Below are 12,275 nucleotides of genomic sequence, written 5' to 3'. Positions count from 1 at the left end.
CTGGAACCAGAAAATAGGATCTGAAGAAGGTATTTTTCCCCCTCTTTTCTCATCCTTCTTTCATTCTACATGTGTTCTCTTCTTAAATTTTCTATTTTCTTTTTCTCCAGTACCATAGACTACTTTTTCTTTGTTGGTATACACATGACCAAAGATGGATTCTCTAGCTTCCAGTTTTAATACCAGAGGCTAATTAGAGGCCTGAGTCCAGTCTGACTTCCCACCTTGGTTCAGGAATACATACTTTATTAGAGAAGAGTCATTAAATACAAACATGGCTGAAATATCCACTCCAGTGTTTGGTGGGAGTTAATTCTCAGAGAAAAGGGAACAAAAGCTGGGCAGGTTCTGTAGTATCTAGGTTCTATGGTAGCTAGACAGTCTCTATGGCTCTAAAAACGGATGAGCCATTGCCTTTTTAATGTAATCCAGAACTTATCTGCTAAAAAATGGTCTTGGTTAGGGATTTCAGGAAGTGAATAGCCTTTAATATTGTCTCAGTAATGACAATCTTACTGATAACATATGGACTTTTTTCTTATTTTATAAAAAGGCCTATGTAAATATGGCTGTCTTCCAAACCTGACATAAAGCCAGAAAGGAAAGGACTTAAAAAAAGGCATTATAGGGCACCTGGGTAGCTCAATCAGTTAAGCACCTGCCTTTGACTCAGATCATGATTCCAGGGTCCTGGGATTGAGGGGCTTCCTGCTCAGCGGAGAGTCTGCTTCTCCCTCTTCCTCTGCCCTCCCTGCTGCTGGTTCTCTCTCTTTCTCTCTTTTTCTCTCTTGCATGCACATACACTCTCAAATAAAGAAATAAAAATCTAAAAAAAATTAAAAATGCATTATAACTTTCATTTTTTTCAATTGAAATAATTAACTGAAGGATAATTGTCATTGTGAGATATGATTCTATCATCAGTAATATAGAAACACTTTAAGCATCTCTCTGTAGAGTTTGTATTTACTGTTTTATTTTCATTGAGTGAAACACTTTAATCTTATTAATGGTTCTATTTGCAGTTGGAACACTCTGTATGTGTGTGTATATGTGTGTGACTGAGAGAGGGAGACAGAGAAAAGAGGAGGAGAAGGATGGGGAGGAGAGTGGCTAAAGCAAGGGATTTATTGTTGTCTTTCTACCCACAACAATGTTTCCATTAAATACTTGGGAAAAACCATGCTCCAGGCTTATGCTTCTCGAATGGTAAATTTCTCATGTTTGAGGCAAGGGGAGAAACCAAAGTTGCTAAATGTTGAGATCATCTGGGACAACTTTTTACTGTGGAAAAAAAAAAAGCCTAAGAGATCCTAGTTTCCCTGGAATGAAAACTAATACTACTTGTATGTATACATTGTACTAGATTCTTTTTATATAGTAGTTCTAATAATCATAACAGTTTGGTAAGTTATTATTATTCCCAATTCATTGATAGAGAAAAATGAGGGATAGAAATGATGGATAATTTGAGCTAGGTTACACAGCTAGTATGCAGTCATGTCAGGATTTGAATGTGCACATGTCTGATTCCAGAACACGAGCTCTAGTTTCAGTACATGAATTCTATTTTCAGCACTTGTGAAGTGGCTCTGAGAGCTGAGGCAAGTCCTTTATCATTTCTGTACTTCATTCCCATCAGGCATAATGTTTATCGAATAGAAATTGCTCAACAAGTATTTGTTGAATTGGATACTCATCTACATACAAGATTATTTTGAGGATTATTGGGGGTAATATGTGTATACGGTAGAGGGATTAAGAGTTTGGGATTCTGATCCATCTGTATCACTCTGGGTGATAATTTAATTACTTTAAGTCTTGGTTTTCTCAATGATAAAAGAGAGGATGATAAGAAAACAGAGTCTTTGGATCATTGCAATGATTAGAAACATTTTAAGAATATTTATCAGGAAGGTAAGCATACAGCAATTGCTCTGAAGATTTCAACTATTGATTATTACAAAAGAAATTTTAGTTGGGCAAGGACTTGGACACTTTGGATTTTGAAAAAAAAAAAAAACAACACAAGTTTGGACTTGGTTTCAGTCCTTGCTCTGGTGGGTGGTGGTGGGATAATCACATTTCAGGGTTTTGGGGACATACAACACTCACATTTCCTCGTGGCAACTTCTGCTTCTAGGCTTATAAACAGTCTAAAGGCAAAAATATATGAATTCCAGGTGTCATTAGAAGGCAGGTAGTAGAAAATTTCTAGGGTGTAACAAATTTAATTTCCTGGTTTTCCTTACCTAGATTCCATTCAGTAACTCCAAATGTCTATGACTTCCTTTCGCTGAGACTCAGAAATCTGACAATTTGGTTGATCCAAGAAGAAAACAACAGGGAGAAAATCAGCAACAAATGTACTCTTATAATCAGATTTTGAAAGATTCAGTGTCTGTGTATGTATTTGCTTTTCATTGTCATCTACTGATATTTTTTAATGCAGAAACATGACTAATTCCTTCTTATCTGCCACAATTTGCAAAGAATTGGATATTTTGTTACTTTTCTTTAATAGATCACCACAAAATATGTGATAGAAAAAAAGTTTAGTCCACTCTATATAATTATATAAACTGCTTTTGAACTCAACTTAGATTTGGGAGTTTCATCCTGTGGAAAATTATCTTTTGGTCGTTTGTTTTTTATTTTTGCTTTTATAAACTAATATTACCACTGCCCATTGGTCAACCTCAGTCTTGAAGGCCCAACCAGTGCCCCTTCATAGAGTTGAATTTTACTTCCCTTGTCCAGATGAATTTCCCTCCAAAAAATGGTATTGTATTTAGTGGGATATTAAAAAAAATTCTGGTAACTTAAGAATAGTCCTGTTGGGCAAGAATTAAACTTTTCCTTTATTAATAAGACTATAAACCTAATGGAGTGAAACCATAGGAGAATTAGAATGGACGAGCTTATCAGACTCTGCTGTAACTATAAGGAATATGACATTAAGACATGCATCCAAAAAAAAAAAAAGACATGCATCCGGAAGAATGTAAAGAAAATGTAATACATTTTTTATCTTGTCTGTTTAATATCAGTTTAACTCACCTTGAGACTCTTACCTTTTATTTTGCCTATGTACAGTGGTAAGTATTCTGGACTGAAATATTTAAAAGTGAAAGGTTGTGTGGTTTAAGTTTTGTGAGAAGAGATTAGATTTCAAATGTGCTTTCTGAGGACTCGGAAGCATTTTTGAAAAAGTCCTCCTCAGTTTGAGAGCTGAAGGTGGAGCCCTTGTGCTGTGTCCAAGAGGCATTCTCAGTGTTAGCTCTTTCAAATTTATTTAGGCAGTTCTAGAAAGGACACAGTCTAGAAAAAAAAGAAGAAGAAGAAGAAGAAGAAGAAGAAGAAGAAGAAGAAGAAGAAGAAGAAGAAGAAGAAGAAGAATATGCTTTTTTTTTTTTTTTTTTAAACTCCTGGACTCCTACCTTGGATAGTTTGTGGAGGAGACTGGATTGCTGGGATTTCGTGGGACATGGGAAAACCAGCCAACAGCCTTATTGAAAGTCGGAGTTTGAGGTTTTTGCAGTGACTGTGGTTTTGACAATTTCTTGAGAATAGGAGGAAATTGTCATCGTTCACCTACATCTTTGTGGGATTCCTCTGGAAACATCCCTAAGGGCCTCCGTTTTACCATTTGTAAAATGAATGGGCTCTCTTAGCTATTTTCTCTACTCTTTTCCCCTTAGAACATTGTAGGAGGCTAGGCTGTTTTTAAAATGCTTCCCAACAAGATCAGTTTGCCCTTTGAAGAAAGGTAGTTGCCCCATGTGTGAGGGCAAGGAAAGGAGCGAGTTAAAAGAGGTACCACCTGTCAAATCCCTACTGCGTTCTCAGAACTTCACAATGTTTTCTCATTTTCTTTCTAACAAAAACCCCGTGAAGTAGGTATACTAGCACTTGTTCATAGATGGAGATGCTAATGGTTGATAACATGAAGTAAATTATAAGGAGACCTACATTGCAGAAGTAGCAGAGCAGCATTTTGGATCCAGCTCATTTTTTTTTAAATTTTTTTTTAAGATCTTATTTATTTTTTTCATGAGAGACACACACACACACACACACAGAGGCAGAGACACAGGCAGAGGGAGAAGCAGGGTCCATGCAGGGAGTGTGATGTGGGACACAATCCTGGAATTCCCGGATCACGCCCTGAGCCCAAGGCAGGAGCTAAACTGCTGAGCCACCCAGGTGTCCCTGACCTAGCTCAGTTTGACTCCAATTTGGGGTGTGTGTGTGGGGGAATACTGCCAATGTAATCAAAGCTTTATATCCACGTGAAATGGAAAATAGTCTTTTTTTTTCTTTCTTGAAGTGAATACAGAGAGTTTAAATTAAAAATGCATTATGTGAAAATATTATTTTTCATCTATTAATGTGGCAAAGATAATTAGCACATTGTTTTGACAAAGGTGTTAAAGAGGAGGAACTCTCGTATTATGGCTGGACTTTCCCTCTATTTCAAATATTTGAAACATTACTTATAATATTAATTGTAAGTATTTTTGCTTAGTTTGTCTTCTATTAAGCTTTTCTTTTAGATAGGTCACTGCCATATCTTCCCCAATTTGAGGTCCTGAAAGGATTTGCAGATGGTTTCTTCTAACACTTTGGTGTTTCATAAAATCTTTCATCTTTTTTGGAATTTGTTTAGGAATAAGATGGATCCAGTGTTCCAAATCGCTCTCTGGTTGTCATTGCAGAAGCCATCTTCCCTTACTGATCTGAGTTCTCCTTAACATATACTGAATTTTTGTATGCATTTGGGTCCATTTTGATACTTTTTCTTCTAATGCATTGATTATCTCTTCATGTGCTGCTACCATGCTAGTAATTGTGGCTTTCTATTGTTTTAATGCCTCTTTGGGCCAGTCCTTTTTAATACTCTGATTTTTTTTCTTGCCTATTCTTGCTTTTCTGTTGTTCCCTATAAATTCTGGAGTTAAGATTGCCCTACATTTATAGATTAATGTAAGGAGAAATGACATTTCTATGATCTTTAATCTTCCTATCTCAGAACATGATATGCTTTTATTCATCTTTTTAGGTCCCTCAAGAGCATTTAGAACTTCTTTATTTATATCTTGTGATTTTCTTATGATGTTTATTCTTATTTTATATTTTTATTGCTATTGATTTTATAGTATGTATCCCATTATTATACATAGTTATTATTTGCAAATGTGAAAGGCATCGATTTTTTGTATATTAAGTTTATTCTAGCCAGTTGAAACCTAGTTTTTTTTTCTGATACACAATTATACCATATCATCTCCAAATATTAAATAGCCTCACATTTTATTTGTACTAAAATACCCAGAACAATGTTAAATAATTGAAGTGAGAATGAACATCCATCTGTTTTTTCTTTTAATATAAATACTTTTCTGATGTCCACCCACCTCTGCATTTCTGGATCCATCCCAATTGGTTATTATTTTAAGTTATTTTAATATATTGCTGGATTCATTTTGCTAATGATTTTTTATCCTCCCAGTGAAACTGGTTTATAATTTTCTTTTTATTACTCTCTTATTGGGTTTTATATCAAAATGATCATTGCTTCATAAAATGTGAAGTTTTAAATCTTTTTCTGTGCCCTGAAACTGTTTATAATAAGGGAATTATCTGTTCCTTGAAGGTTTGGGAAAACGTGTCCCAAAAACATGGGTATTTCATTAATTGCCTTTTCAATTTCTGGTATTCTAATTAGTCTATTAAAGTTTCTTACTGACTCAAGACACAAGTTCCATAATGTGTTCCAGGAATACAGTCTATTTTGTTGAGAGTTGTTGATTTGTCATGAAGGTGCTCAGAATATTTTCTGACAAATTTTTTTGTTGCTAGAATATCACCATTTTTCATCCTTAATGAATTAATTAATTCAGGCAATGATTATCAATGGCTGTTATGTCACAAAAACAGAGAATCAGATCTTGGTGGAAGTACATGATGCCACCTATGAACTAAGTTGTCTTATCAAATAATGGAACCTGAATCTTACAAAGCTGTGGATCTGACTGCTAATTTTCAGCCATTGAAGACTATGGAGGAACATATTAAATGATGCTGCAGGATATAATCAACAAGATCTAGAGTGTGGGCAAACCACAGGACAAAATATACCATTTCAACAAAGAATTATAGGGAGGAAGGGAAAAGGGAGAGATAAAGAGAGAAGGGAAACTATTAAAAGAAACAGACATTTCAATCAATAGCGATGTATGGATCTCATTTGGATTCAAATAAACCAACTAAAAAAAATTATATGATGACTGGGAAATATGAAAACTGAAATATAAATACTGAGAGTATGATGATGATATAGTGGCTGTCTTTAAAAATAGATGCTCCCTTTTAGTGATACATACTGAATATTTACAGATGAAATAATTTGATGTCTGAGATTTGCTTCAAAATTATCTAGGCTGGGGGGAGTGGATGGAGGATAGAGATGAAACAAAATTAGCCATGAGTTAGTAATTACTGAAGCTGGTTGATGGGTACATTCAGATTCATTATTCTATTTTTTTCTACTTTTGTACATATTTGAAATTTTCCAAAATAAAAATTAAGAATATCTTTGTATTCTAGTTATGTTCCCTGTTTCATGACTAATACTGGTTATTCGAAATTTTTTCTTTATTTTTTTTGATAAAACTTTCTAAAAGTTTGTCTATTTTAGTCTTTCCAAGAATGTGTTTTTTTTTGTTTTATGTCAACATCTTTGAAATTTGTTTTATTTTCAAATAATTTCAGATTTTTTTCTAATTAATGCTATCCTATCCTTCCTTCAGTTTTATCCTAGCCATACTATAAGATGCTGCCTGAGAGAGAAGTGAGGTTTGAATTTTTTTCCTGAGGCACTTCAGTCCATAGCACTAGACCTCATCACTCTCTTTTCCCTAAGATAGGATTAGTCTCATCATGCCAAACATTCTTGTTTACCTCAGTCACCTCTAGAAGATAAAGTCTTTCTGCACATTCGTCATCCCCATTTTGTCATTTATATACTGCCCTATATATCGCCAACCCCTTATTCTTGGACTCCAGAGTCTCTGCTGTGTCCTATGGGACTTGAATTATTGATCTGTAAACCATCCTGTCCTCCTCTCTTTGAATCATGTTCTGTTCTGTTACTGAAACATTGGTGTCTTCCTTGGATTTACCTCTCTTGAAAAGCTGTACTGTTTTCTTCCCTCATGCTCCTTGCACCTCAAGAGCAGATGCTAGAGTCAGTATCCTCCTTGCTGTCTTGCTTCTTCTAGACCAAGACTCTTTCCTTTTTGGAAAAACCCTGCTTCATAATCCTTTACCAAATCACATTGTTCTTGAGAAATCAATGACTATTATCATTCTTGGCAAATCCAGTTGTCATCCTTCAATATCTAGCTTCTTCATTCTTTGAAATTATTATTTATGATCTTTCCCTTTACTTCACCAGCTTTTCAGTTTCACGAACACACCTAGAACCATTTAAAAAGTGGCACCTCATCTGTAACCTCAAATGTCAACAAATGTATGACCTTGAACATAATCTGCTGTCTCAGTCTACTTCCACCAGTACAGCTGTTCTCCAGTACTTTTTCCAGTATAGCAGTCATCTGACTACATAATTGCTGGAAACTATTATTACTATAAATGTAACTTTTCCTATAGTTTTTGATAGCATAATTTAATAAATTTTCCCCAATTTTTTTCTAAAGTTTTACTATGAACATTCAGCAATTTTGAAATAATTGTAGAGTGAAGATCTATATACCTACTACCTAGATTCTATGATCACCCTTTTATTCTGCTGCTTGCCATATACTTATTCATCTACCTATTGCTTTGTCTATGCATTAAGCCACTGTATATTTGTGGTTACATTTCAGAGTAAATTTCAGATTTCTGCATATTTCTGCCTACATGTGTCATCATGCATATCTTTAACTAGAGTTCAGTTTTCATTTACAGCTTATTATGTTGGCTTTAAAAATTGCATACAATGAAATGCATAGATCTTAAGTGCATATTGGCAGAATTTTCACAAATGCATATCCCTGTGTAATCCGAACCACTATCAAGATACAGATCATTACCATGAGCTTAGAAAATTCCCTTATGTCCTGTTCCACTTCATCTCTGCCCCACAATTCCAGAGGCAACTTCTGTTTTTTTTTTTCTCTGTTCTGCATTTTCTGGAATTACATATAAATCAAATGAAATAGGTGTTCCTATGTGTAAGATTTTTTTTTTCCACACAGCATAATGTTTCTGACCTTCAGCCATGTTTTTTCATGTTTTGGTAATTTATTCATTTTTATTGTTGAATATTATTCTATTGTATGACTATGCTGCAGTTTGTTTATCTGGTCTCCTATTGAGGGAACCTGGGCTATTTCCAGTTTGTACTATTATCTTCTCATGTGTTAATTGGCCATTTATATATCTTCCTTGTGAAGTTTCTGCTCAAAACTTTTGCCCAGTTTCTAATTGGGTTATTTGTCTTTTTATTACTGTGTTGGAAGTATTCTTTATATCATCTGGATAACACTTTTGTCAGATGTGTTCTGCAAAATTCTGCCTTTCCTACTCTTTTTCTAAGTAGTATCTTTGGATGAGCAAAAGTTTAAAATTTTGATGAAATTTATCAAATGGTAATGCTTATTATTTTTTGTGACTTGTCCAAGAAACATTTCCCTATCCAAAGTCATGAAGATATTCTCCTATCTTTCCCCTTCATGGTTTTAGCTTTTAACTGTAGGTCTATCTATAATCCATCTTAAATTAATTTTCGAATGGTGCTAGGTAGGGATCATAGTTTATTTTTTCCCAGATAGCTAGTCAATTGTTCACCACCATTTGTTGAAAGGATTTTCAATTCTCCATTAGATTACTTTGGTGCTTTTGTTAAATATCAGCCATGTAAGTTATGCCAGTACCATCCAACTTGATTACTTAGCTTTGTAGTAAATTTTGAAAGCAGTCAAAGTCCTCTAACTTTGTTTTATTTTAAAATTGCTAGTAATTGCATTTCTATATAAATTGTATTGGCTTATCAATTACAAAACACTGAAATTTTAACAGAACTTGCTTTATACCTATAGCAATGTGACATCTTAACCATATTGAATCTTCCAATTAATAAAATATATATCTTTTTTTTGTGTTAAAAAAATTCCCTTAGCAATGCTTTGCAAGTTTTAGCCTGTAGATTTTGATGTTCTTTTGCTAAAAGTATTCATAATTATTTTCTAATTTCTAATTCCTAATTTATTTCTAATGCTATATAAATAGAATTTAAAAAACAATTTCTTAAATCACTGAGTGCCAAGTATATACAAATGAAAATTCGTTTTGTATATTACCCTCGAACCCTGCAGATTTTCCAAATTTAATTTTTAGTTTAGAAGCTATTTTTTAGATTCCTTAGAAATTTTCTATATAAACAATTATTTTATCTGCAAGCACAGTTTTACTTCTTCCTTTCTGATCAGTATGCTTTTTTTTTTTCTTTTACTTACCTTATTGTAATAGCTAGGATCACCACTTGGATAGAAGTAGTGAGAATTGACATCTTGGTCTTATTCTTTATTTATTTATGAGAAAGTGCTCAATATTTTCCAATTAAGAATGATGTCAGTTATTGGTTTTTCATAGGCTCCCTATATTAGATGAAGGAAGTTCTTTCCTGTCCTAGCTGACTGAAAGTTTTAGTTATGATTGAGTGTAATGTTGCTTCAAATGCTTATTCTACATCTCTTGCGATTATCATGTGAATTTTGATTTTTAGTCTAAACATGGTAAATTATGTATTTAGGTTTTCAAATGTTAAATCAACCCTGCATACCCTGATAACCCTGCTTATTAATGATGTATTATTTTTATGTATTGCTGGAAGCAGCTTGACATTTTTTTTAAAGTTATATTTGTATATGTGTTTTTAGGGTATGCTTTTCTTTTTTGTCATATCTTTATCAAGTTTTGCTATGAATATTATGTTGGCTTCATTCAACAACTTGAGAAGTGCTTTCCTCTTTTTAATTTTATGACAGAGTTAGTGTGAGATTTATGTTACTTTTTCCTTAAATGTGTGACAGACTGTATCAGTGAAACTATCTGGACCTATAGTTTCAGATGATGTTTAATAATGAATTCAATTATTTAATAGGACTATTCATAGGCATGATGAAAAAGAAAATACGAATAGTCCTATTAAATAATTGAATATTGCTTATATTGTTCTTTTATTATCTTTTTAATTTCAGGTTTTTAAAAATTAAGCTCTATATCCAACATGGAGCTTGAACATATGACCCTGAGATCAAAAGCCATATAGTTTACTGACTCAGCCAGCCAGGTGCCCTTTAAATTGGGTTTTAATGTTCATTTTTATCCAGTATTAAAAACATTCTAGCAGGACATATTTTTGCTGTGTTTTTAATTTTTTTTGTTTAAATAAACTTTTAGAGTAGTTTTAGATTTACAGGAAAGTTACAAAACTATTACAGACTTTCTATACCTCTCACTCAGTTTTTCCTGTTATTTATCTTACATTGCTATGGTACTTTTGTCACCACTAAGGAACCAACATCAGTACATTACTGCTAACTAATCTCCATACTTTATTCAAATTGTAGTAGTTTTTTTATACTATTCTTTTTCTGTTCCAAGATCCCAGTCAGGATACCACATTACATGTCTTCTTAGCTTCCTCTGGTCTATGACATTTTCTTAGACTTTTTTTGAGTGTGTGACTAACAATTTTGAGATCAAGGTTTTTCGTTTTTGTTTTGTTTTTAATAAGATGCCTCCCAGTTTGGATTTGTTTGAAGTTTTTTCTCGTGATTAACATACAGTTGTGGAAGGAAAATCACAGAGGTGAAATGCCATTCTCATTATATCACACCAAGAGAATATACTATCAACATAATTTATGACTGATGATGTTAACCTTGGTTTTCTGGCCGAGGCAGCACTTACCAGTGTAAGTTCTCTAGTGTAAAGTTACTTTTTCCTCTTTTCATATTCCTAGTTTTTGGAAGCAAGTCACCACTAAGCACAGCTCACATTCAGGGGTGGAGAGTTAAGATCCACCACCAGGAGGGGCAGTATCTATAAAGATTATTCAGAATTCTGTAGGGGAGATCAGTCTCTTATGGGAATTTTTTTCTTTACTCTAAAAAATTTTAATTTCTAATTATATTATATTGTTATCAAGTAATGTGGCCAAATGGTCTCCACTTCTTTTTTTCTCCTTCTCTCCCAATACGGATTAGAGGGTCAGTTACACTGGTGAGCAAACTTTCTTTAATCAGTTTTGTCAGCTGATATAAACGTGGTATTCCTGAGAACTTGTGCCATGTTGTTTCTTCATGTAAGGCTACTAGTTGCTAAAATAATGGACGTGTCTCTGGAGGGACATCAATACTTCTAAATTCCAATATGAACGTTATGAGGATGCATAGTGGACAATATTATAATGCCTCTTACTCATAAAATATTCTGAAATGGGGATATTCAGTGTTCATGATGTTTCAAACCTTTATTGAGTTTTCAGAGTGTCGTGATCATACTGTTTTTGGTGTGGGTGGAAGAGAGTAATTCTACTTTTGAATCCTAGTATAACAATGAAGGCTTTTAAAGAGAAGGAATGAGAATAGTAGGTGCTATTTTGGTTCTTTACAAAAATATACAGTGAACTCTGTCTGCTGCCATCATAAAGTCACCTGGTGAGAAGCACCTGCTGCTTCTCTTTTCTATCATTAAAGAACTTGATGTCAGGAAATAAAACTCTTTCAGTGACACATTCTGAAAAGAAAGGGTACAAAATCTTATGTACTTAGGGAGCTTATATAAATTTTGAGATGATGATTTATTTTAACTGTGTTCTTCCTCAGGATGGTGAGAGGTAATGGTTTAGATATTTTAATGACATTGGTTATGAAGTATACTTTTTATTTCTAAAGAGTGGCAGAGAGTTCCTAGGAAAGAATTCTATTATTCTGGTTGACACTGTTTCAAAATATTTTCCATGCCTACATACAGTTATATGTATATTTTTACAATGCTGTAAAACATATTATTATTAAACATATTATCATAGGACATATAAATATCATGAATATTTCTTTATGGTTTTAAATATTCTTCTCCAACATCACTTTTAATGGTTACATTGTTCCCATGAATGAGTTATGAGTTTCATATTATTAAACAGTCACAAGCGGACAGTGCAGAGATGAACACTCTAGATAGTCATCTTTGACATATCA

Source organism: Nyctereutes procyonoides, unplaced genomic scaffold (assembly GCF_905146905.1).
Source record: "Nyctereutes procyonoides isolate TBG_1078 unplaced genomic scaffold, NYPRO_anot_genome, whole genome shotgun sequence".
NCBI classification, from domain to species: Eukaryota; Metazoa; Chordata; class Mammalia; order Carnivora; family Canidae; genus Nyctereutes; species Nyctereutes procyonoides.
Note: the sequence above shows the minus strand (reverse complement) of the source record.